Source organism: Aptenodytes patagonicus, chromosome 3, assembly GCF_965638725.1.
Source record: "Aptenodytes patagonicus chromosome 3, bAptPat1.pri.cur, whole genome shotgun sequence".
NCBI lineage: Eukaryota > Metazoa > Chordata > Aves > Sphenisciformes > Spheniscidae > Aptenodytes > Aptenodytes patagonicus.
The window spans coordinates 76,285,409-76,311,698 of NC_134951.1; the positions used below are offsets into that span (position 1 = coordinate 76,285,409).

Below are 26,290 nucleotides of genomic sequence, written 5' to 3' on the forward strand. Positions count from 1 at the left end.
TCTAGCAAAGGCTGCTGGAACCTCAGTCTGGACAAACCTATTTTAGCTGTTTCAATATAATTTTAGTTTCTTGCACTCAAAATTGAATATTGTTGTCCACTCTCTGTAGATACACATATCTACGAGCTAGATTAGAGAAAAATATGCTGCAACAGCAATGAAAATTTTTCATCTGGAGATGAAAACGTAGGCTGTCCCACTTATCATGTATAAAATGTGTTTTTTTACCACAGTCAGTTTCCTCCCACTCCAGTCTCCCACTCACTACAATCATTTTTCCTGATACACACCCTGCTTCTCTTTACAAACTCATCAGTGCCTGAAGTTGTACTTCATGATGAAAAAAAAAAAAAACCAACACAGCAATGTGCTTTAAAGGATTGTGCAATGCTGACTAGCATTCATTTGAATGACGTGTCCACTCAACAAGGCAGGTAAAATAAGTCAACAAGGTTATCATGATTGCTCAGTCATTCTGTCTCTGGAGAACTACGCAATCATTTCAAGTAAGGCAATTTTTGCCTCTTTTCTTAACTTACTGAGATAGGAAAAGTTGAGCCATTACCCCTTCTACCTCAAAGAAAGAAGATGACTTGGTTTTCCCACTAAATTGCAGCTCCAAACTTTCAAAGAACAATGAAAAACCAGACTGCTTGTGCTAGTGTAGGAGGACCATAAAATCTTTCAGGGTTTATCACTGTCAGGTTTGAACTGCACTTTGTTATTTTTTTCAAATGCAACAGTTACTTGCATTTGCAACACTTTTATATTCTTTACACTTTTTCTTATGTGGGACACGTGGTTGCCTTTAACTACACAACTGAAAATGCTTCTGGGATTTCTACTGAAGCTTAAGTCTGCTGCTGTTATTTGCACATGCATATTTAAGTTTAAGCTTTAGTCTGCAGAAGCACCGTGAATATCAATCACAAAATTCCCATCTCAAAGAAGCAGCACAATATAACCTCTGTGAAGTGACTAGATCCTTACTAATTGTCAGCTTGAGGCAGCAGGACAAGTTCTGTTCAGGTATGCGTGGAGGAATAATAAATTCCTTAAATGCAGCAGAGTTACCCAAGAGTCTTACTCAGTGACACTGAGAGCAGAACACAACCATAAATAGCAGCAGGTGCTGCTATTTGGACATGAGGAAAAATTTCTTTACTGAAAGAGTGGTTAAACATTGGAAGAGGCTGCCCAGGGAAGTGGCTGAGTCACTATCCCTGGAAATATTTAAAAGACGTGTAGATGAAGCGCTTAGGGACATGGTTTAGTGGGCATGGTGGTGTTGGGTCGATAGTTGGACTCGATCTTAGAGGTCTTTTCCAACCTTAATGATTCTATGATTCTAGGTGAGACAACACAGTATATGCAGTGATGCTTACCTGTTTTTGCTAGAGTTGACTCTGGTCTAAAAGATGTATTAGTACAGAACTGAAGAAATAAGTCTGAATAACTATGATACCCAAATTCCCATTGACTTCTCCTAGGGATAAATCTGAAAGGCTGCAGAATCAGACTCACTTTTTTAATGCAATAAATAGATGTTTTTAAGCATTCATTTCCTTACCACATGATCATATAGCCCAAAGCAGCAACCAAGGATACTACAAACTATTTTACAAAGAAAGGATAATTTCTCCATACCACGTTTTTTGAGTGACATTTAATGGCTGCTCAGTCATCAGACTGAAACTTGACTTTGATCTGATGTCCACTCCAGGGAAAGCATCTTTGAAGAGTGCATCCCCTTCCCTCTGTACAGACAATTGCACTGACTAGAAAAAACTGTAGCTCCCCACCAGAGCTGGTTCAGGAATTCATTCACTATATTGAGAGAGGTAGGTTTGAAATCAGCTTGGGACCCTGACTCACTCCACTAAGTAAGGATATCTCCTGGTAAAATATTTAGGGCTTCTTGAGCAACAGAGAAAAATTATGAAAGCAATTAAAGACAGCTGAAGTGTCAATTTAACCATGATGTAGTCTATTAAGAATGGAGTATCTCACAGATAGCTGTTGTACCCCCTCAAAAGAACCCACATGCATGAGAAACTTTAAGGTAACAAATTCATGTGGGTAAAAGTGACAGACACTAGGGTTGCCTTGTGCAGTGAAGCGTGCAGAGAGGAGGAGCTTTTTCCACCAGCTGTAATGAATTCTGTGTAAGTAAGTACATTAACAAGCCACTTGCTTCTATTCTGATTTATCTTTGCCATCAATTAGATAACTTTTATTTATGCCTTAGGGCTGTGCTGTGTTGGCACTTGCTGTGCACTGTCCCCCAATGAATTTATTAGCCAAAGATGTAATTTAATCAGTGATTTCAATTTACCACCAGCAAATCACATTTACCATCATTGTTTCCAATAATACTGTTTTTAAATGATGTGGTGCTTTGTTGTGTCTCACTTTTAAATAGTGTCTTCAGTATTGTCAATCTGGTCACATTAAGCCTCAACCTGCATAAAAGAATGTGCTAGTTCCCCTGAGGAGCAACTCTCTATTCTTCCATGGCATACCACGCAAGTCAAAAATACCATCAAAATTTAAACTAATGCCTCAGGACAGTTGCTTGTCTACCTTTTCCTGCCCTGTTCCCATATATCCTAAAAAACACTCAGATGCAAAAGACTGAATCAGGGCATCATATGTGTACTGATGATTAAATTACTTTCATACCTCAGTTACGGTTCTGTTACTTTCTGGATATTGATCCCAATGGTCTCAACAAAATAACTCAAGAGAAAGCAAGCCGCCAGACCAACTAAACCTGTGTGAATAGGGTAAAAGTGACAAAGGCTAGAGGAGCCGCTGCTCTGTTTGAGCTCTTCCTCAGACACCTTTTATCATTACTTTGTGATGTTATCATTCCTTGTGAATCATGGCCACGTCTAGGACAGGAGCTGATGTAGCCAGGGAGCAGTAACCATAATAAATATACCATCTGATTTCCACGGATGTCCCAGTTGATTATGCCGAAGAGCCCCCCAAGTGGCCTACAACTTGTAGTAGCTGCAGCAGGAAAGACTTTATGAGGCTCCCACCTACTGATGCTGCTAACGGCCTACCATGGGGAACAGACTGCAAAAGGCAAGAAGGGGCCTTAAGTCACAACAGAAGAAGTCCCTACTAGGGAACCTACAGGCTCTGCAAAAATGGAAACAGATTCCTCAGAGATTTTCTTGGCCTATAATGCTGAAGACCTGTGTTTGCGGCTTAAGGGTAATTCCTTGCCATCCTTAAGGCCTTAATTCCTTTGTTAACCTGCTTTTCTGTGGAGCGGGGAAACACAGATCATTATGGGTTTTTTTATACATAAATAAATAAAACAAAACCAAGGGAAGACTGAAGAGCTTCCTCCAAATAAATGTGACATAATTTTTAAAATGCAGGCCAATCTGAGTATCTGACAGTTTTGCATATAAGCTCAAGGCATCCAGCAAAAAGGTGCTACAACAGTGGTCTTCAAAAGAAAAGAAAGAAAAAAAGAGGAGATGAATGGTGAAAGATGAACAAGTAATGAATGAATTAGCACGTAAAAGAGGTACTCACTTATTAAAAATAGGTTCTCTCATTCCAATCATTCATGCTTCTTTTCAGTTGATATTAAAATGAAACCATTAATTACAGACTATTATTTCTAGAGAATTTGGTATGTGTATAAACTCTATAATTCAGATGTCGAACATCAGGCTGTTACTGAACAGTATTTTGCAATTTATTGGTTGTGTTGTGTAAACATAATTTTTACTGTGGTTTTATATATTCTGCTTAGGGTTAAAAATTAACATTTTTTTATTCAACACTAGGGAATGTGGACTCCCTTAAAATTACTAGCTGATATCGTTAATGGGTCTCAAAAATCTCATATGAGAAATAAACCTCTATGAATAACAGTATTTTATACCCATATTTTTTTATGAGTAAAGACTGTTAATAGCAGCAATGAACTCGATGAGCAACAGTATTTGTAAGTGTTAGTCTTTATTTGTTCTACAATTTATTTCTTCACACGCACATTTATAATTAGCAAGAATTATGGAAAGCAAAGAAAGTCTAACCCCTTAGGTATCATTAAACCGCAGTATGCTTTTCCTGAGGTTCAAAAGGCTTCTTGTCATGGTACAAATAGGTAAGGATGAAGAATCCCAATTCTTCAAACTAAAGAGACAGATGTTTAAATTCATTCGGGGAACGTGCATGTTTCCTGTAAATGAAATTTGAAACGTGAAAAGTTCCCCCACCTACTGCAGGTCTCCACCCTGTCAAGTATATGCACTCACACCCCAATAGCTTCACAAGGCTCAGTCTTACTACTTTACATAACCTGGGTCAAATCCTCAGATGCAACAACCTGCCTTTTTGGCAGGTCAATAGGGACAGATTGTAGACAGATCATCCCACCTGGCACATCTAACCTTTACCTCTCTATCACCCAATATAACAAATATGTTAAAGGAAATAATATGGTCAGGGCTCTGTTTTACTAAATATTGTAGTCAATTTATATACAGAACAGACTCAAAAAAAGACTGTACTAGGCCCACATCGGCACAGACTTTCATCAGAATCAGGATGTACAACCAAGCATTTTCGGGCAGCTAGAAATCCAGGCCACTGTCTTGACTTGGTTTTGTAAGTGGCTTTGGTTATCTGCCTGCTGTCATCACCAACCTGCAGCATATTCACAAAACAAATTAAGATCCCAGGTTATCATTCTGTGCAATAATAGAGTAAAATGAGCTTTCAGTTGCATGGATACAATCCCGTGGAAGATCCTTTAAAGTGAACTAAAGCTAATGGGGTAAGAACAAAAAACCCTACAAGCCCTCAGAGGACAAACCATGATACTTTCTGAAGCTTACTCCTTAGTTCACAGCATACAAAATAGTGCAATGGACTTGTGCCTGATTTGGTACAAATTTAATTCCTTACTTGACCTTTTCTTTCATCTGTAACACAAGAAGAATAAAGTTCTTTACAATATATTTAATTTCTGCTAGACTCATCTTCCTATTGGAAAACTAAGTAATTTGTTTCTAAGTGAACCTAAGGTTGAGTCTTGCTGTATTTAAAGAAGGAACACTGAATTGAAAAAACAAACAAACAAAACAAACAACAACAAAAAACCCAGCCTCAGAGCTCTCCAGATATCCAGATGGGACTATCAGTTGGGCAGTGAAATTTTCCTGCATTATGTGCCTTCAAAAGTCAGAAGACAGAGGCGTACTTCCCCACAGTATAGCCTGTGGGGCTATACTTGCGGAATCATCTTGGTGCTAACAAATAATAAAGATTGAGCATTAGAGATTTCAGAGGTATTATCACAAAAAATAACCCTTTGTGCTTCATCACTGCACTGAAAATAACATCCAAAGAGATAATTTAGGTCTGCAGCTCTCAGAGGAGTGAAAACAAATTATATTCCATTCTCAGGAAAATTTGGCCAAGAGAGTACGCTGTTGATCATAGGTCCTACATATTTAGGGTTTGCATATACATTATGATTTATCTGGGAGAGCTGCGTACAGTGCTAGTTAGGCCAATAAACTGTGGAGTAGTATAAGGTTATCCACTTTGATACTTAAAAAATGAAAATGGTTTAATCAGAAGTCATCAAAATGCAAAGCTAACACAGCGACTCAGCAGCTGAATAGTTCATGATTTCCACCTGTATACTGCCTTTTAACTTACCCATTTCTAAAATAATTATTAGAATAATAATACATTGCAAGGCAGTTATGAACCTTTTGAGGGCATGAAGAGCTGTTATCTCCCACTAAGGACACTGTGAGGTGGCAGCGCTCTGCACCTTGCAGGATCATGCCTAGAAGTTTCACTTAAAGCCAATGGGAACTGGACTGTCCTAAGACAGTCCTCCTTGGATGGTTAAAATACAAAGGCATCTTTGGATAGGGACACAGTGAAAAAACTCAGATCCTTTTCTGATGAGAGGAATGAGGAGGAATGAAGGGAAGCATCTGTTCTGATGAAGACCAAACACACTCAAAATCATAGAATCATAGAATAGTTTGGGTTGGAAGGGACCTTTAAAGGTCATCTAGTCCAAACCCCCTGCCGTACATAGTCTCAGTCTGCCAGAAAGAGAGGATACATGAAGACAGCACACTGGCTTCTAGATTACTTTTTGAATATGTTACTGCAAAATGGAAAACTCAGCAAATTAATTTCCTTGAAGGGTATCCAAAAACTTGGGCTCCCAAAGGGTGAGATCTAAACAACAAATGTTCTTTGTAAAAAGTTCTTTGTAAAGATGTATGAAAAGGAAGCTCAGCCTAATTCACAATGGCTAAGGAGTGCTTCTTCCAGCACTCCTCTGTGGCCTATGTCAACCTCATTATTCTTAATAAGATAAGGATGCCTTGATCCATGTTTCATTTTCTGTAATAGTCAAAATTGGTGATGCTGGCAAAGCTTTTCAGGCACATGACCTTCCTCTACATAACTGCAAGTCAGCTCTTGTTTACAAGTGCTGGTATTGTGTTATGCTGGTATCATTATCTATATTATCTATAATATCTGCAGCATAAATTGCATTATAGATCTCATTTTTTAATGACTTATTTTTTGGATGAAAATTCTGTTTGTATGATACCACAAAAAACTCTCCAGGCAAAACAATATTGGCAGTTTTCAATTTTCTGAACCCATTATTACTAATAGTACTTCACAGTTCTGCCACAAGTCATTCACTGGTACCCAAGTGCTATATAAAACAGTAATTAATTAGATTTCTCAACATGCTGGTGAGGTACCATGGCTATTATTTCCATCATACCAAGAGATTAAATGACTTGTTCAAGGATGCAGAAACAAATCAGAGATTCAGATGGAAGGTTTGAAACCTAGGTTCCTGCTTTTTATGATGACCAACACTTCCTCTCCTTTTGCGGGAGAGAAGCCATCATAAAAATTTTAATGAGTAATCTGTTAAACATCTAATAGTGCATTAGGCAGACTATCAGTATCAGTGCGCATAAATACATGGTCTCCCAGCATTTCATGTTCAATCCAAGACAAATAACTTCAACAATAATGAAAAAGGAGACATATCTGAAAAAGAGATCAGAGGTTAATTGTTATCACATTAAACTCTAAAATTATGCTCCCCTTTAACACCTCATGACAGATGCCAGAAAAGCAGACAAAATCTGTCACAAGGGAACAAAAGATGCTAATTTTCAGATAAGCCAACTACAGTCTACAGTAATAAAGTCAGTTCTTGTTGTTTCTTAATAATGAGCTGCAGATGGCAGGATTATAGTGTGGTTTGACACCAAACTACTTCTCACAGAGCGCCACAGCGTTGTGATGACACTCACCTCCTTCACTCTGCTGGGATATTTCAATTCCATTACTTATAAAATGGAACCCAATTTCCTACATAGTACAAACCAGCTTTGAAACCCTTAACGTAATTCTGTGGGGCGGGTGGGCATGAGGGAAACCACTTCATAGGCAAACAAAATCCCATTACTAGATTATCATTTCTCACAAATAGACTCCCTACTCTGCCTGGTACCCTCTTTCTTTTTCCCCTTGCCCCAGGGTACAACACGGTACTGTGCAGCATATTGCCTTATGAATCTTCTTCAAGTACCCAATTATCCTGGTGCACCAGACTTGTCATTACCATGACAGCTGTGTGCCGTATGCAGTACATGCTGTCAGAGGTGAAAGATTGTACACAGGCATCCTGCATTTCCATTACAATGTGGAAAGTGAAGGGGAAGGAAGAGACAGACACAAACACACACACCCCCTCAACAAACAACTTTGCTAAAGATGCTGATTAAAAGCAGAGGTTAAGATCATTTTTTTTAAGTGGTAATATAATTGCCACACATTTTGGTGCTGTCTCTGCCTCCAGCAAAATTCCTCCTGTGTATTTTTTGTCATGATAATCAGTGAGGCGGTGTAAGTACATTTTGAGCAACAGAGTTGAATAAAACAGTCCATCAGCCTGCAGGTTCCTCCAGAAGGAGAATTAAGCTTTGCATTTTCTCCCTCTGACCAGTTTTCTTCTTTTTAAAAAGTAAATACCCCATCACCACTCACACAGGGAGACTCACCCACCCCCAAAACTCTGAGGGCTGTCACTGCAGTAATTGAGCTGTGCTGGCTCGAATAGGCTCCCAGGTATAGAAAGAGGTACAGAAGTGATATAGGACACTTGCCCTCTAGGGGAACAATGCTGGCTGAGCACAGAGATCTGACCCAGGACACATCTGGGAAACTGCGTTGTAATGGATCAAAGCTGGCACTTGCATGGCGGGAGGTAACTGATGTTACCCCTCTGAGCATATGTTCATGCAAGGTGACATATGCCCTTAGATCCCACTAATATCAACGAGAACCGTACCCTGCAAGCATCACGGCCAATATCTCACAGGATCAGGCCTTTAAGGACAAATAGGCAGTGCAGATGAGTGGTCACAGTTCGTAAGAATGTGCTGCAGATTTTCTAATTACACACAGTGTTTGGCACTTATGTTCTGCATCTCACTTCCTCCTTCCTGAATTATTCCCAGCAGGCCCCTACCAATTCTTCATGTGATCATGCCGTTCATTACAGCTGTAAATATAAACATCCTTTTTTCACAACCTATCATTATTAGGAAACCAGATGCGAAAAAATATCCAGATTAACAGTAGACATACTGAGATTTCTTCTTCCCTTCGTAATGGATTTTCTATTTTAAACCAATGAATAATAAGCTTGTAGAAAACAATAATTACAGTATGTATAGCTAAGATAGTTAAGGATTCTTTCTAAAGACAAGCAGGCAGAAGAGGCTGTGTAATTGAAATAACTCATCATTCAAAATTAATTTCATCTACATCAATAGAGACAAATGGAAGCAACCTGAAACCTCTGGTCAAGTATTCTAATATCAGCACTTGAGGAGATGTATCTTCACAGTCTGAAATGGAGGAGAAGGGGAGCAGCTGCGGAGAGAGAAGGGAAGAAAATAGAGAATTCCCACCTCTCATTTGCAAAGTGGGAATGAGGTGTTTATTACTCAGCATCAGCTGCTTGCTTTTCATAGGATGATAGAACACACGAAGCTCCTGAACAAGATCTAGAGTTAATACCCTGTGCAGACACTCAGCACACTTGTCTAGCTAGAGGACCTGGGAGGTTGAGGTTATGGGGAGTCAGCGTAGCCTAGTGAGACACCCTTCGCTCAGCTCTGCGTATAACTAAAGGACAAACTTTGGTTTCTTTAAAGAGCTATATGAAAGATTGCTCTCTGAAATCAGCGTCCTATCATGAATCATGATAGTGCTGTTCTCATGTTTGGAAAACACCACTGCTTACAGGACAATAAGCAATGAGATAAGAAATCTCACTCTTATTTCAGAGTTAACACAGAAGACACAAAAAATGGGTAGACAGGGCATAAGCACTGAAAGGTAAGGATTCACAGAAATGTTAATAAAATAGGAATTAAAACACTTACTATTCAATATCAAACATTTACTCTTTCATAACTTTGCTCCACTGCAAAGGCCCAGGAGCACCACTCTATCACCTTCTTAACGGTGTACTCACACCAATTTTGACAATAGACTTAAGCCTGTTTGAAAAAAGGTTTTTGGAGATGGGGTGGGAATGATTACAGTGAGATAAGGGAGTGGAAAAGGGGGAAAAAAAGGAAAGAATAGTAACAGTAGCAATAACAGAGTGAGCTCAAAAAAGATGAACTTAATACTTGTGTCTTATCTTGTAACAGCAGCTCTGACAAAAAACAAAACCAGCAGTTAATCTGACAAATATAAAATATGCATAATTTTTACTAGTTATGAAAAGTGCAGCTGTTTTATAGCAGAAGGTTATAAATTTCCATATGGTTTAGTTTATTATAATTTCTTTTAAAATCTCCAGCAAACTAGCAACCAAGTGTAATTCTCATCTCTTTGATAATGACATTTTTCTATGTAAAGTGAATTGCTTTCATTTTAAACGACGCACTATCATTTTTTTCGCAAAAACTAATACTTATAAAAATTTACAAATACATGGTTTATCACACATTCCTAAAGTAAACATCCTCTTATGAAGCTGCAAGGTCAGAGGCATAAAATGCACGCATGACCATATTAGCGGCAAGAAGGAGCTACGAATATCTTAATTAATTTTATTACTAATTTTCCTCCCAAGCTCCCTTCAATTTGTTAAAGCTAGTGAATCTTCTTCACGTTGCTGAAGCTTTGTAAATGGGAGCACTACACGGCCGGAGGACGTGACAACTTTTCAGTCACAAGGATATGCTTCATAATACCTGGACAGCATCTATGTGAAGGTTGAAGGAAGGCAGAGAGCTCTAGTCTTCAGCTTTTTGAGGGCATTTAGTGTGATTAAGTTCTAGTTCGTCTTAGCTCTACAAAATGACTCTCATGTTCAAGATTTTTAAAAAAATTTTTTTTTTTTTACATCTATTTTCCCTCTTGGCATTTTGGTACTTCTGAATGTTAAATCATCTGCAATTCTGGCTGTCAAAAATAATTTTGATAGCCTGGGTTTAATAGTCTTGAACGACATTGTGCATTTTGCTAAACACATACAAATCTCTTCCTAATATGCTACATAGGAAACCAGAGGTGGTAAATGCAACTTCCATTCTGAAAAGCAACACTGCAAAATTGAGGTATACATGTCTGAGTCTTTCTGAAAGGCAAAAATAATGTACTATCTTGATTAACAGAATGAGAAATTCAGAAATCACTTGGTGATAAAAAGATCAATTTCCTTGAAAGGAGGATGAAATTGCTGACTGAATATTTAGTCCCTTGCCTCTCTGCACACACTTATACCCCCAACAACAGACATTAAAGATACCACTCTGGGAGATGAAGACCTCAAGTTACCAGAACTCGTGGGACCATTCACAGTCCGTGAACCACTGATATCAGCAGGCTCTCCACATGTACACCAATGAAGATGTGTACAGCTTCCCTTTCAAGAAGTTTTCTTATTTTAATTCTGATTAAAATCGAGTCTTTGATTTTGAAGGCAAGCATATTATCCCAAACCTGCACTTCCATTACTATTACCATCATTCAAATTGCTAATTAAATTTTCTACATCTAAAGTTATTCTTAAAGTATACTTTAAAATTCTTTAATACAAGAAAATTAATTCAGCAATGGAAATTAGCACCTTTTTGATTTGAAGAATGAAGGAAAAAAGCATGTATGATTAAATTTAAAAATATCTAAAATAGTATTTCCCCATTATCTCAGTACACCTGTAGGACTATGATGTATTCATACCTTAAGTTAGTTGTAATTATTATTACTGTCAACATTAAAAATTACAAAAAAACCTAACGGAGATCAGCGAAAGAGGACAAAAAATTGTAACCAAGATGTTCTACTTCAGTAAAACTGATAGCGAATACCCTGGTTGCATAGAGAATTAGTTTGAGCCTTTTAAAATCCTTCTGCAGAACATGCAATGCTGGCAGACCATGGTGCTACTCAGTGTGAGATGTCAACTGTTCCAGCTGATCTTGTACTTCAACAACAGAAATGGCTACCTTTTTCTGACTTCCAATTTATTTTCCTTTAATCTGCTGTTATGTTTTGTTTCAGTATTAGGCCTCCCCTACCTAAACCCACCCAACTGATACCTGTAGGTCACACTCAGGAGACTGGAAAATAGTCTGAGTGTTTGTAGAACCAAATACTCTAATAAACTGTGTATGTACAAGTGATAAATTCTGGCTGATTTATAAAACTGTCAGAAAACGCCTCACCGTACCCGAAATCCATCATCTGTTGTCTAAATAGTAAAATTCATCTCCCATAGCAAGCACAACAGAGAATCATTAACTTCTGAAGATGATGCTTGAACACCTAGAATGTCTTTGAGGAACCAGCAATAGTTTGAGGGCCTAGCACAGCCAAATTGCAAAAGTACCTACTGCCATGGAGGACTAACAGGCAGAGAGCTTTCACCACCATCATATGCCACTGAGTCCAAACAAAGCAATAACAATGCAAACTACTTGTATTAAGGGACCATGAAGGAAGGTTCAAAACATGGAGCTCAATGGGTTAGGACTCAGCCAGAGCTGCTATCTGAGCATTCAATAGAAGGAGCTCTATACTGTGGCAGTATGAGCCCTCAAATTGATGTAGCCATCTTGCACTACAGAAATAGGAAGGTTTTGTTCACTAAACCTATGGTGAAGCCTACCTGAGGGTCAAAGCCTTAAAAGAAATTATTTATACACCTGTAGGGGAAACACTGCTGCTACCTACTGCTTGGGATAACATCAGGCACTGAAACAGTCTTCATTTTTTCATCACAATATTGTAATAATTTGAATTGGCAGAAGTGCAGAAAAAAAATACCAAATACAGCATCATATTAGAAAGATTTGAATGTATTAGTAATGTAAGTCTTCTGGAAAATTGCCTTCATGCATAGACAGTCTTGTAATTTCCAGCTTTTCTGTTCTTCTCTTATGTGCCTTTTAATAATGTGGCATATTTAAACTGCCATGGGACAAAAACATTTATTAGCAGTAATACTCGATAGTAATAAAGCTAGGATGAAAGTTATCTTCCTTCCTTGACACTGTTGCAGAGCAGCAGCCCCTTGGTCTCTCCCATACCCAGGCTCTCTGTAGAATGGCTGCTAAATCTGTGTAGGAGCAGACCCACCAGTCTTCCTGAACTTGTCCTGCTCATCATGACCTCCGTCTCAAACCCTGCTCTATGGGATTGGACAGACATGTCTGAAAAGATGGTCTGTTCCTTGCAGGGACACTCTGCGTAAGTTCCCCAAAATATTTTAATCTTCTAATGCAGTAGCATAACATAGACACTTATCAACATGATTGAATCAGAGGGTGTGGAAGAAAAAGAAGAAATTGCTCTATCTGCAGTAGAATTTCACTCTCCAGACTACATCTATGTTCTCAACATTTCTTTTCAAAGTTTGTTAGTACATCCTTCTGAGCAAAGATATCCTGCATTTGTTTCTATCAGTCTGACATTTTAAGAACGCTTAGAGAGGCAAAAAATGCAACCCCATTTGGTGCAACTGATAGGCAATAAAAGTAAAGATCATTTAGGAATTTTGAATCTAATCACAGCAAATTGCTAAGATGACTGACATAAACTAGAACATAGCTTGCTTGGCTTTTTAAGATTTTTTTCCACCCCACTCACGGTAAACAGCAGAAATGTCTTTAGCATTTAAGGAATGCTAAGGTTGTCTGGGAAACTGTTCTCAATTTAAATTCTATTGCCATTTAAAAAAGGAGAGGTGAGGGTAGAAGATGGATTCTCCATATCAGAGGAATTACATCCAACAAATGGCAAAACAAACTGTGACATGTAGCACGCATTGCCCAATTGCTCTTCTGTCACGGCTTGGGGCCAAGCATCGCTTTGTCTATTTGTTTCGCACTAACAGCTGGACACACTTATCCATGGTAAACTGCCTTCCTAATGAGTTACGTTTAACAACCTAATTTATAGATATTCGCCAAAACCAAAATAGAGACACTACAGAAACTTGAGATGCCTTACAGGCAGAGACCAGCTTTCTCTTCTAAGGCCCACACAATGGAGGTGTGCACAGCAAGTACTTCTGGCCGCACAAGAGGAGATGGGCTGGGCCAGTCCTCTCCAAATGTGGAGAGGGAAGACAAGAAGCCTTCTAGCAGGACTTTCTTCAGCATGGGGCTACACTAGGAAGCACACACAGACTGCAGCACAGTGCAGCAGTCTCCAAGACAAGAGGCAGATGTGTGAGCTTCTCTCTGTGGTATGTGGGGTCACAGACTGAAAGGAAGGCCAGTGCCATCCTTCAAACCTGCAAGATATCATCCTAGCTTGGGAGAAGCTGGACACAGAAGCACGTCTCACATGTACTAGGTTGGGTAGGACTAAGATGGAGCTGTGCATTTAAAACAGTTTGCAGCTGATGTAGAAATGGTGCTGCGGAGGTCTTGTCACAGCGCCCATGCAGGCACCGTATGGGTCTTAGACACAGCTCTGAGTGATGTTGCTTCTGGCATGCAGTTCCCCTTGGGGGTCTAATACCCTCTCTCCCCCCTCATGTCCATGCATGCTCCTACTTCACTGCGGTCTGTAATTTAAAGATATACTTTAGGACATAATATCTGAGTGTAGAAGAATATGGCAACTATTCAGCTTTCCCAAATACATGCTTCACATTTCAGAACTTAACCTCAGCTATACATTGGGAGCTGGGGTGTAACTTCTACTCTTTTGCAAGAAAGAAACTTTATTAATTTGCAACAGTAATTGTTATGGGGTTTTTAGTTAAGGATTTTAATTAAATCCTTAAATTTTAATTTTAAGGATATCATAAAAAGATAGCATAAAAATGGAGACCATTATTGTCAAACGAACCTGAAGTTGTCAGGGCATCTTTATTGGTTGTTGCTGAGTACTCAGCTCTGAGTCCTTTAAAAAAATTCAACATAATTCATTAGCTATCTACTAGATAGCAATGTTGGAAAGTTCTCATAGCTCAAAATCTCCAAAGAGGATGACTTTTTTTTTTTTTTTTTTAAACGGTTCAGGGATTAGTGTACACTAGAGAACGTTCCTAATAGGCAGTCTGCCTACAGCCATGCTGCCTCTGCTTTGGAGGACATGAAAAGAGTGTGAAAATGTATTATGAGTGTATGGATATGCCATAACAGTTCTTGGCATGTTTAATTTAGTAATGACAGTGTGTGTCAGTTACAGCAGATCCCAGAGGTTGATTCAAATATGTTCAGAGCAAGCTATTAATAGATACTATGTTCAGCATAAGATAAATGTTTTAATTTTTTAAAGTACACGTTTACCCTTGCACAGCTGGTGTGTCTAAATGGCTGCCATAAATGAAAACAGGAGACACGAACCATTACTAAAGAAGTAAAAACTACCAAAAATTTGCATAAAATTTAGAGAAACTATGCGCATTAAACTATGTTTCTGGGCTCAGCCAGTGAAGTTTTATTTGCAAATGTAGTTAAGATACTACAGTGGGAAAACATCATTTCAGAGTAAAGGTCTGTTAACAGAAAGGAGGTTCCTACAGTAGCAATCTTTGTATATTGTGAATACACAACCCTAGAAAAAAATGCATTGCGCTCGTGTGGAATAAACCAACTAGTGTAATACAGTAATCACCATGAACTTTTTAAGGTCACTACTTTCTGAGCACTGAGTGAAAATAATGAGTATAAAACCAGAGATTCAAGTAGTGTGCAACTCTCTGCTGCTACCAGATGTATACTGTCTGTGTTATTTGTTTTTACTTGCTTAGGATATAAAGGAACTTTTGTTCTTTGGAAGAAAAGAGAATTGGCAACATTCCACCAAACGTTCTTACGTGCTGCACCTCGGGGGTCTGGCCAGTAACTTTATTTTGCTTTTGTTTTGTCTTTACATAAGGGTCTCCATATGCTGTACCAACATATCCATATGCCTTTTCTTTGTGCCTCCAAATAAAGAATTTGGGGTTTTCTTTTTTTAACTAACAAAGATTTTGTTAACATTTATCTTATATGAAATTAAAGCATGAAATGGGAATTTTAAAAAAAAAAAAATCTAACTAGCTTTCTCTTCACCTCTGGAAGCCCACAAATGGCTAATCTTTTGCTACCGTTCTCAATACTCAGAAGTCAGTTCTAATACTTGGAGTGCAGCACATGATCATGTGTCTTAGGGAATTTGGGACAGAGCCTTCTAAACAGTATCTCCTCAAAACATACTGCTAAATTCCTCTTCCAAGAACATATAAACAATTTGAAAAAAGCATATATGTCAGAAAAAATATGGCATACAATTTTGCTTGAATGTCTGTCTTTATACATACTGGTTTTGCTAAAACTTTAAAAGCAATGGCCTCAAAAAGTTACCAATAACTATTATATTACAGTTTATTACATGCAAGTGTACTTTCTTCCAGGTCGCACATCTGCTATTCCTCTTTTTTTTTTTTTTTTTGTAGATTTGTGGACTACTACTACATAAAAAGATGGAACAGGATAATCGCAAGTAAAATTCCTTTCTCTTTCAAGGTCTCTCTTTACTACAGTCTCTTACTTAAGTCCATCCAAGTAATATTAGTTTGGACATAGAGGAGGAACTGTCAAGTGTTTACCAAAATATACGAATAATTGGCGATTTTAGAATTTAATATGGAGAATAAAGACGCAAGTCTGGGGACACAGACCTTCTTGTATGGAATAACTTCTCATTGTATAATTTGGGTTCCTGTTTTCCACATCTCTAAAGTCCTTTCTAATGTATCACCTCCTGTTTTCTATCTTTTGTGTTTGTTTCTTTTTTTTTTAACAATTCCTATACATACAGCATTTATTAATCTTATTCATCCAGTGACATTTTATATATTTATGTATATATGTGTATAGCCACTGAAAGAGAGAGATAATATGTAAAAAAAGAATGCCTTACTCATATGTGGTGAACATCTGCAGCTGGTCACCCACACACTTAACAGCAGTTAACTCTTGTAGACAGAAGTTAAAACAAGGGTTTTTCTCTTGAATCATAATATCATTTGATCTTTGCTATTGTAGAAGAGCCCTTACATTACATATTGCTGTTTCAGTCTGCCTGCATTTTAAACATCTTCTTTTCAAATGTTAAAACCCCTGGATATTACATTTACTTTGTAGAAAAATAATATATAAGTACACAGAATATGACTTTGTATGACAGATAGATACTTGTTTTATTCTGAACATACAGCCATGTCCTTGTGAGTTTTCCCTTCCCACATTGTCCTCTCCAAGATACTTCCATGGGAAGGGACTGTAAACCCCACAAAGACATCGTCACTGAGAAACATGACTTTGTAAACTGAAAGCTGGATTATGTAATCAGTTAGCTACACTGAGAGATAAGAAAAAACAAGCGAGTTAATAATACTTAGAAATCTTCACTGCAAGTTTGAAAGCAAAGAAATCACCATCACAAGGAAGCACCTGCAAAACTACATTGTTCTTGCAATGAAAACACACAGTGTATCTGTGTAAATGCTTTAAGCTCCATTTCCCCTTAAAACGTAGTTGATGGATGCTGGCAAAGTCTCTGTAACCTTACCAGAATAAAAATGCAACCGAACATGTTCACGTTCAGACCAGCCATAAGTCAATACAGCTCCTGCCCACTAATTTTATTTGCAGTAACTGTCCATGACTCCCAGGAAGCCTGTGATTTCTATCATGACAATGAGGATACATTATCCCTCTCTCCTCCCTCTGCCTTTATGCATAAGATACGCTGTCTTAAAGGAAGTTTTCTGCTAGTCCTGTCCCACCGGCCACTAATTTCTGTAAAAAACTAGCACTTTTTGGTCACCACAAGTAAGTGCAACATGAAACGTAATGCTGCTTGTGCCATTACAGCAGCAAAGGGGTTATCTTGCCTCTTCCATTACCCTACCTTAAGGGTTATGTTTGTGAAGCAATGCGAACTTTTCTACTTCTTAAAGCAGCAATCCATAAACACCCAAGCCAGCCAGAGAGAATTGCAGCACATTTCACTATGAGCGCTCAGACAAGAGATATTCTCCAATAACAGGGGGAATTAAAAGCCTGTGTGAAAGCCCATAGTGGAGGACAGCATATTTCACTCTAGTCTGACATTCAACCACCATGTTATTCAGATGATAATATAAAATAAAATTAAAATAAATGTGTTTCATAAAGCTCAAGGCTAAGAAAAGAATCACGAAAAAGGCTAGCAGATCATAATTTTTTGTTACGCAGTGAGACTGGTTAAAATCATCTGTGCCCGGCTTTCCATATATTCTTACGTTGGCAAGAATTTTAGAGTATCTTTAAGTGCTATCTGACTGTTAATTTGATTTTTGTAAGATTCTCTTTTTTTTGCTTTCTTACTTTTTTTTTAATAACATGCACAATTATAACCTGCAGCAGAATAATTTTTGTCACAGACTTCATATCCTGTAAGTTAAGCAAGCAGGAAAAAAGTATAAGGAGAAATCTAGAGAAAACAAACACTTCATAATTTTCAAATATTCTGCTGACATCAGCCAAGAAGAAATAGTCCCTCAGACTTCATGTAAGCTAAGAGGTGAGATACAGACTGATGAAATGGGCACCTCCTCCATAGGTACTGCCACATAATTAGATGCCCACCCAAAGATAACCCTTCTGAAGGCATTTGGTTAGAAAACTCTCCTGATGAGAGAGCTGTGGCTTTGAATCCCAGTAGTCTATTAGGATGCTTCCAGAAAAATCTCCTTAAGCCTTGATTCCCCACACCCAAACAAAAAAATCCCCTAAAAAAAAAATCAACTACAAGCAACAAGAAAAAATAACTTTGAAAATTACTGTGCTGCTGTGATTTGTGCCAGCTCTGTATGTTTGTTTAGGCCTTTGCTCCTGAGACAAGGGTGCTTCTGGCTGCACACAGAAGACAGCTGAAATATTTTAGAACTTGACATGAGGTACTAAAATGGTTTTGCTTGACTTTGAGTTTTCTGTAGCCCCTTCTTCAGCCAGAGAGCCTAGATTTCACTTGAACACAGCTTCTCTGCATCTCGCTGACTTCTGAGACTTGAAATGAACTTTTTCCCATCCGTAAAACTCACGTGGCTTTGCTCTGAGAAGTAACCCAGTTCATGGTGAATTAAATTTTCTTTCTCTAAACTCCTCTGTGTTTTCCACAGTGTACACAGTTCTGCTCTGCACTGTTGATGACTTTCACACAGTGGAAGATTTGCCTTGTGTCTTTCTCCTATAGCCTGGAAAACTGAAGTGAAAGACCTTGCACTTTCAATTTTATTTTTCAATGATGTCCAGTAACAAAGTACATGGATATTCTATAACACTGCCACAACAGTATCCACATCTTTCCTTATAAACATTTTGTTGCTGCTTTTCCACTTCTTTATGAAAGATGACAACTCAACTGATTTCACCATTGCTTATACTTACAACCTCAGAGTTAATGTTCACTTTGCTCTTTCCTCTACCACGCAGTTGAGTCACACTCCAATTCTACTGCTACTTCATTCTTAACATCTCCAAGATCCCGCTGCTGTTTGCTATAGACAAGTCTCTTACTCAGACCCTCATTATATCCCACCTTGAGCACTGGTAAATCCTGTTCCCTGACTTGCCAAAAGACTCCCCTCATTCCATGCAAAACACAGCTGCAACAGCCATCTTCCTCACCTGTCGATTTGATCATGTCAAGTCACTGCCTCTTTGAAGCCGTCCACTTCTATCACATCAAATTTAAGCTTCTCGTCATCACCTTCAAAGCTTTAAATTGCCTGTCACTGTCCTCCCGTTCCCTTGACCAGTTTTCCTTACGCTGCGAGTTCCCTAGAGCAAAGAACGTCCTCCTTGAACACTTGTAAAGTGATTAGTTGTATGACAGAGGCTATTACCACAAATAAATCACAAATAATAAAGATCGCACCAAACCTCATTTTTTATTTCGCTGTTAACCTCGCAAACTAATTTCTACAGCTCAGACAATAGTGAGATAAATTTCCCTTTCTGGATGACATCTGCAGAATTTCTGAATTATTGGCCTCAAAAACTCTCTTCCCCAGAGTAACGGAGAAAATTGCAGTGTAGAGAGAGAAACAGAGAAACGTGCAGAACGCACAGAAATTTTTTCACTGACAAAATTGAGGACAAAAGAACCAATATAAATTCTCCTCAAAGGAGGCTTACACAACAACAGACAAATGCTCTTCTACTTCCAAATAAAACCCTACAGAAATGTTTTATGACTCTTCATGCACATTACATCACACCATGAACTAATTGCTTTCCTACATGCCACTCTGCAGAGTAGCCCTGTTTCTCAGGTGTGTCAAACATGGAAGAAAATTTCACACCTGCTTTCACTGCTTTGTAAGATTACTCTGCATAGTAAAATAGCTACTTTATGTGCTTCCTCATCTACTTTAATATAAAATTCATATCTGAGTAATCCATATATGGTAGTAGTACACTTGTGTGGTGCTTGGCTGACTGGAAGGAAAGACTTCAAAACTGCAAAAGCTGTGAATCTCCTTGCTGTTTCTTCACCAATTTTGATTTCCACAGTTTCCCAACAGTTTGCTACAATACGAGGCACAACAACTTTTTTTGCAAACGGGCTTTTTGTGGGTAATCAGATTCCTTAACCTTAAATGCTGAAAAAATGAGACAATTGTGCTTCATCATCCAAGACTTCTGTCCAAAGGTTTGTCATTCTGAATTTGAGATGAGAGCAAGCTGGCTAACTAGCTGAAAGATCCCATATCTGCTCTGAAGAACTTTCCTCTTTATATGTATTCCAGCTTTCTGTGTGTTAAGACAAGCTAGATTTCCACTTGAGCTAACTGCAATATGTCAACATCTGTAACAAATTTAATCCCTTTTTCTATAGCCACCATTACGTCAAATGCATGCTATATTTTGATCAATTCCCTGCTTGCTCATGACAGATTTAAACACCCATGACAGCTCAGCACAAAGGGAGGATTTAAGCTTTTGAGAATTCCAGCAAGTGCCACTGGGAAACCTCCTTAGGCCACCACACTGCACTACAGCCTTCACATTTCCTCTGTGTCAGTGAAAGTACCTGTTGTTCTTACCACTACACACTCCTCTCCTTTTATTACTTAAATATTTCATTCACACACTGAAATTAGCCTGTAATGTTTCTAGTGCATTAAAAAAAAAAAAAAAATCTTATCAGTATCTATTATGTTCATGTAAATATTTCAGGGAAGGCAGAAGGATTCAAATGGGAAAACATCCAATAAAATCTATTGCGCTTTTTTTCTGCAGCAGTTGTAATTTTCAAAACCTTGCCACAAGTTCACAAAGATCATAAAAAAGCATGGTGACAGCACAACCTGGTGAGTGCAGGTTTCCTGAGCTAATTCCCATCTCTCTGCTGCTGCTGGCTTTTCTGCACCTCTGTTTCCTGGCCTTGGCTTTACCTGCTCCTCCAGTTATGGTGCTGGGGAGAAGTGGCACATTATGACCCGAGCTGATCTGAAGTACGCTCCTACTGATGAAGGAGCTCCCAGTGTTGTCAATTCTTCTGCCATTTCCCCCCTTGATCCCAGTGGCTTCACCTGCCCCTCATCCTCCTTTGCACCCCATCAGGCGCTTGTCTAATTTTGCACCGGGTAGAGTCATTCATCCGAACAGAAGCCTGAGAAAAGGAACGGAGGAACTTTCTGCTGAATTAGCAAGTTGAATGAATTAAATGAAAAGTTGGTGAGAGCCAAAGCTGTGGCAAAGGAGGTGGGTAGAACCGTGTGGTTAGCAGCAGACAAGCAGAGCAAGAGAGGAGTCCTCTCTGCAGCTCTCGATGAACTCGGCTGTAACGTGTACCTGCACCTCCAGGCTGAGGCTCTAAACAGCAGGCTAAACAAACCAGCTACTGGCTACTTGGACCAGTGTTTTACTGGCTTGGCGTGGTGAAATGCAGGTTTGATGAATACCAGAACTGGCACAAGTGAGTGGGATGAGACTGTGCAGCAAAGAAAGGAGGAGAGTGGGACTATGCAGCCAGCAGTGAAGTCAACTTTAATTCCTATTAGGTGCTTACAAGAACTTGGTTACTTTTCTGAGTCAGGAACTTGTCTCATCTGCATTCATACAATACAACTTCAAACTCAATGAGGCCATTAAGAGTAATCACACTGGAAAAATACAATAAAATAGATGAAATAAGACGACGTCAAAGCAAACGTGCCGCTTCTAATGTTTGCTGAACTGGCCATATTCTTAGTAAGTGATAGCATCAGATGCATCAGAGATTTTGCTTGGCAAATACCTCAGTATATTTGACAGACCTCCTACAGACATTCAATATGACAGAGTCCAACATGAAGTGCTTTCATTTTGGAAGATCTATGGGCATCAGAAAAAGAGCCATAAATCCTTTATTTTTTGTTTCCAGACTGTTTTTTGTAAGACAAGCAGGAAAGATGTATCAGCCTAAATATACTGCACTAATGTAGCAACGTGCGGGACCTTGTTTAGCAAACTGATGCTCTTTCTGTGACGATTTCTAACCCTTTTTAAAGGCTCTTCAAAGCTTAAATAAAATCTGACAGTTTTCTTCCTACCATATGTAGAGGTAATGAATCTATCAAGTCTCTTGAGGCAGCCAGCAATTATCTCTGACATTAGATACAACACACTTGCATTTACCCACACAAGCATAATTTTAACTATGGGCAAGCATAATTAAAACTTTGGAAGCTACTACGATGTAAGGACAGAACAGCTGGTGAAATGAAGGAGCACTGCAAATAGATTTAAAAACTGCAACGTGCTGAATTTCTCCTGATTGCATTTGTGGCAGTTAAGGATGTCCATCAAATAGTTCATTGCCACAATAGTTCATTGCCACAGTTTGGCCCAGTCCACCGCTGAACAGTTAAAACACCTGCAGACTCACTAGCTCTTAATAGATCCAACTCTCTCCAGGTCTGATGTATATCTCCTCTGAATATTTTGGTGCCACTTTGAACTCACTCTTCCTCAGTCCTTCCCCTGACTGCAGGCTCCTCTTGTTCGTAGTTTTACCAATTCTGGCTAAAGAAGGGAATTGTTTAATCACAGCCACTATACTCTAAAGGGTTTGGAAATTCTAATTCAAACCATAATAATAAAGGTACTGGGCTTGCCCACTCTTGTCTAATCTCACTGTTTCCTGAGTCTGAAAATTTCTAATGTTCTGGGGCAGGCAGAGTGTGTCTTGTTTTCCTATTCTCCAGTCATCTTTGCACAGGGATGGTCAACAAACCCTTGAAGGCACTGCCTCTCTCTGCCACACAGGAAGCCTGAGAAGAGTCAGATGTTATTAGTTATTCAGCGATGCTTCCACAGAAAATTCACTGTACCTGCTAGCTGGGCCAACTTTTGAGAGACAAGCCGAATTGATGTCCAGATCACCTTGCGATGGCTCTCAGGGACAAGCTGTCAAGTGCCCCTCTCAGCAGGTAAACTGTCTGCAGTACACTGTTGGGCAAGGCTAGATGTGTTCTTGCTGTAATACAAGATGGAGATCCTAATACAAGATAGAGTGACAGTTTGACACAGATGTATCTTACTGTCATTCTTGGAAATTGGTAGTTTCAGGCCTATGCAAGTTACAGCTAGACAGCGTTTCCACTATGCAACCCAGTGAGAAACTTCCCGTCTCTTCCTTTTCATCTTTACCTGGGCTATCAAGTCCTCAAGCCTACATCACAGGAGGAACTTGGACTGCTTTCTCCTCATTCCTCTCAGAGTAGATGAGCAGATAAGTTCTGCAGGTAAGCAGAACTTTGATTCCAGACAGCTGCATATACTAGCCAGACTTGCTTAGTGAGTAGCATATATACTGTTTGTATAGGTCGGCAACTACCTGTGAGCAGACAGAAAGCTAAGAATAAAATGCAGCTATTGATATGCCTGTTCTTGCTCATGTCACTGCTGGTGTCCTTCAGCAATGGTACAAGTCAAGCACTAGACCTCTTCCGCAGCAGTGCTCAATCCTGCAATGAAGTGCTGTGTATGCATATAGGACAGTAAAGTCCATTTTCACTGTAGTGTTCTCATCTCTGCAAGGAAACATTATGCCTTTGGATATACAGGGTCTGTTGTATAGGACAGATACAGATCAGGAGCCTGGGAGGGGGGAGAAAAAAAGGAGGGGGGGGCCAAAGAGTAACACAGTGACTATTTTCCTGAGACAGCATGTCTACACTATAGCTGAGAAACACAGCTCTACTTTTAAATTACTTTTAATTTCCTTCACCCACTCCCTGGAACTCATGAATGCTAGAGACCCCTGAAGTCAGAGTTTCCTGGCACTGAACGTCAAGCCTGCTTGGGTTATGCTCACTTTGGAAAACCCCTGTTGTCAGCACCATGGGGGTTTTTCAGGCTTGCTTGAAAAATGTTGCTTTTAGTCTCAGCAACAGAAACTCCCCCAAACTACTCCACAGTTATAATTATAAACCCACCATATGTTTGAAATAGACGTGTAAATTAACATTTGCCTCATAAGCTTACTAAGCCTTCCGAATGGCTATAGTTAAAATTTGTTTTGATCACCTCTACAGCTTTCTATTGTGAGAGCATGATGAAAATTAACGGATTTGATTGTGGATACTATGGAGGTGCATGTTAACTTTTGTGCCTACCTGACACAGCAAATGGAGGGAGAAACAGAACGGTAATTAACAAACTATCTGGATGTTGTGGCAGCGTTAATTAGATACTGCAAAAGCTGATTTAAGCTCCAAAACAATTTTCACTGAGGTAGTCACTTCAAGCATTTCTTAAGGGGTCTTTCTGTCAATCATATGAAAAGATTCCTGTTTTGCTTCTTTTTTTTTTCTAAACTGTCATAATGTACTTAAAAAGTTGGCACACAAAAGAATAAAGATCAAACTGTGCCTCATCTCATTTTCTCTGCAATCAAAACAAACTCAATACTTGACAAGTCAGGCTTATTTAACTTGTGCAGAATATGTCCCAGCGTAGCCATATTTAACTGTGGAATGATTTAACATACTAGGCCACAGGGCAAAACAAGAGTTCAGTCACTGCTTCCACTCTATTCCTCAGAGGTGATCTATGTAAAAACCGAAAGTTTTTCAGAAATCTACATATTTTCGACTGGAAGAGAAAAGGAGGCAGAGCTAAGAAAGCAAGACAGATTTCTGTGGTAGAATAAAATTGTCAGGCTAGTACTTCTAATGTACCAGGCACATAAGACATGTCATGTCCACAAATTGTTGCACTTGTAGCTGGCATTTTAGAATGAATTAGGTGGGTGGACAGTTAAATGACAACAAGTACTGTATATCTTTAGCCCTCAAGGAAGAGAGTACTTCAGACCCCCTTACAGGTCTTTTTTTTCTTCTTTTAGGTAATAAATTTTTCCAGGAAAAGGTCAGGCCAGTGTGACAGAAAATCATTCTGATTTGAAGGCTGTTTAGGAGTCATGAAAGTAACAAATCCTGCTATATTCAGCCTGGCTGGATGTGTGCAGAAACCTGCATGACACAAAAACACAGGAGGAAGGAAAAAAAAAAAGGGGGGGGGGGGAGAGAAACAAAATCCCCACAAAGAAAGTGTTATCAAAAATACAACCAACAAGGGGAGGAAAGAGAGACAACAGTACTTGCTTTTGAATACAAAGCCTCCTATATCTCTTCTAGCCCCATTTTCTACCATTTTTTCCACATGAAAACAGCTATTTCTTTAGAGTATTTTGGAACAAGTTGGGCTAAATTCATTTTTGAATGAAAAATGAAAGCAGTAAAGCTTTCAAAAAGCATGTAAGGCCCAGCTGTGAGGTGACTTGAATCTCTTCCCTTAAAACGTGTTGACCAGAAGAGGTGAGCTAATGCAGAGGGGAGATAAGCAGTGGCAGGTTTAAAGCTCGTGATAACGCAGTGATCTAGCTCCAAGACACGTACAACAAAGCTTCTTCGAAAACTTATTTCACTGCATTCTTTACCAAACAAGGAAATCTCCTCTAATCTGCAAGTAAAGGAAATGACAAATGTGAACAAAAAAAAAAAAAAGAGCTGGTTACAGACTATTCAACCTTAGATTATATTACTCTGAACTGTTAATTAAACTCTTTTTATAACTCTCTCCTGAGCCTGCCTGGGGCTATACCTTTAAATTACCTTTTAATGGGAAATTGATGTGAACAGCATGCAGCCACAAGACCAGGGAAATGTGTCCCCATTCTTAGGATGTCTGCCGTACACATCAATGGACATGAGGGGTCCATGTAGAACTGCTACCTCTGTTCTTGGCCGTGTGAAGAGCTAGCCAATTAATTGGCTGTCAGGAAACGCATACAGCACTGTAACACTCGGAGGGAAAATGGGAAAGAGCATACAAATCAGAGAAAAGAATACAAGATAAGCAGGTCAACTATCACAAAAGTGTGAAAAGGAAAAATAGCTACTGGAAATATATGAAGTAGCTGATACTTCCAATTCATTAGAGTTTTACTGAGGTAAGCTTGGCCAACATGTTTATACAATGACATATATCACACTGTATTATGTTCTGGAATATTTCCAAAAGCTTGATTTACACTTAAGAGATAACCCCTGGTAGCACATATCAGATGAATGGTGTAAACAAGATTATTGATATGATAAACTGTTACAAAAGAAAACCGAGAGAAATAGCAATGGCTTTATTTTATAGGTTTAAGTTAGGAATGTAGGGTAATGCTAAAGATTTGATGG

General features: G+C 38.9%; 1 protein-coding gene across 1 annotated transcript in view; it reads right to left on the minus strand.

The window, feature by feature from the left end:
• Window positions 1-26,290, minus strand: part of SAMD5 (sterile alpha motif domain containing 5) — a 206,577-nt gene that overhangs the window by 74,634 nt on the left and 105,653 nt on the right. The window lies entirely within an intron of this gene.